The sequence below is a fragment of the Brassica oleracea genome, chromosome C5 (assembly GCF_000695525.1).
Source record: "Brassica oleracea var. oleracea cultivar TO1000 chromosome C5, BOL, whole genome shotgun sequence".
Taxonomy (NCBI): Eukaryota; Viridiplantae; Streptophyta; class Magnoliopsida; order Brassicales; family Brassicaceae; genus Brassica; species Brassica oleracea.
In genome coordinates this window covers 6,890,188-6,891,885 of record NC_027752.1, presented here as the reverse complement: position 1 = coordinate 6,891,885, position 1,698 = coordinate 6,890,188, and the positions used below count along the sequence as shown (strand labels likewise).

The 1,698-nt window shown below is 34.6% G+C and overlaps 1 long non-coding RNA gene across 1 annotated transcript in view; it reads left to right on the top strand.

Moving 5' to 3' along the window:
* The window catches only part of LOC106293621, a 5,079-nt gene extending 4,488 nt beyond the window's left edge, over positions 1-591 (top strand). The window contains exon 2 of the long non-coding RNA XR_001260566.1: positions 441-591. This is a non-coding gene — a long non-coding RNA (uncharacterized LOC106293621). The remainder of the gene's footprint in view (positions 1-440) is intronic.
* The last annotated feature ends 1,107 nt before the right edge of the window (positions 592-1,698 follow it).

Sequence of the window (1,698 nt, the reverse complement as noted above, 5' to 3'; positions counted from 1 at the left end):
ATTACTGTCGACCAGAAGGTCCATATATATACAAGGTATTAGACCGTCATAAGGTCATGTTTATCCTAACAAGATAAGGATAAGGATAAACACTATGTTACAGATATACATGGAATATATACTAGATAAACACATAGTCTCTGGTTGTCTTTATCATGTCTCGGATTGAGCCTGCAGTACAGACTGGTCCATGGTCCATCATCATTTGGTTTATAACAAAAACAAAGATCCATCTTTGTTTTTCCTTCCCTATCCGTACAATTCTGATTGTAACTGTTTGTTGGCTCCAATACAATTAGATCTAGGTGTGGATCTAGAAAATATATTTTTTTTAACTAATGTTTCTTTTTTTTCTTGCTGTATTTGTCAAGCATCTTTGTTCCTTCTTCATTCATCTTTGTGATTCTGATTATAATCTCTATGTTGTGTGTCTGTAGCAGCTAAAGGAAAGAGAAGAAGTGAGCAATATGGATGGTCGACACGTGTTCCACAAGAGGTGACTAGAGGGATGGTTTAGTTCTTGTTCACTTGATTTGGTATTGTCTTGTCATTGTTTTAGATTGATATTATCACCGGAGGAAAGAGCAAGAAGACCAAAAGACAGCTTCAAAGTTCGATGATGTCTACCTCAAGATTTCCGTTAAGGTAATACTATGGGGTATCTATTACATCATTGTGTTTGTTCCATTATTTGAATCTCCATGACTTGTTGTCTAGTATGTCACAATGAATTAACTTGGCAAATATACAAATGGTAATTAAGGAGAACTGACAGCAAGTTCGATGTTGTGATTTTTAAGAGAATTTTCATGAGCAAAGTCAACAAAGCCCCTCTTACATGTGCTAAGATGGTTTAGAGTTTATATGGTTATCAGTCAAGATATCCGTCTGTTCCCTAAACATCAAGTTATTTTTGTTGCTTTCCAGTTGTTCAACGTGCAAGATATTGTTTCTTGTATTGTAATGAAGATGTTTTTAAGTTATGATCTACTAAATAGTTACCCTCTGCATCCTCTCTCGGTGCTGCAGTTTAGGTAAACGAGTCACTGAAAAACAATATTTTAGTCTTTGTATGGAGTAAGAATGCTAAAGTTAAGAAGTGGATCACGTAGAATCAGACATTCTAGACCTCAGGTTATTGAACATGCATAAAATATTGAGCTCCCCCCCCAGTCTACAACAAGTAGAAGAGGTGGTGGTGGCAGAGTAAGGGGAAAAGCTGCTCCTCCTAGACCCACTGGTGCGGCCAGTTATTGAATAGTTATCCGGTTATTTGATAAGTTATCCGGATATGCATTGTAGAATTATGTTATTTGAGTTATGCCGCTGTATATTTCTAGTACTCATTAAAGTGGCTAAATCTAAAAATGACACTTCATCGAAATGTAGTCATTCTTAGTTGTTTTATAGAGATTGTTATAGTCACGAGAAAGCATTTGTTTAGACATATGTACTTACCAATTCACACAATAGATAGTTTCAATTGAAAGCCCGTTATTAACTCAGTTAACCTGATATACAACTTTTATTTATTGTGTTCATATTCTATTTATATAGTTCGTAATTGTGTTGGATCAAGTGTTGAATGCAATTTTGAGTCGCACTTATTTTACAATTGACAAAGCTATTTCACTCATCTTTTTTTTCCAATAGCTAAAATTACTTAAAGATGGATATTAAAAACAATATCCGGTTATT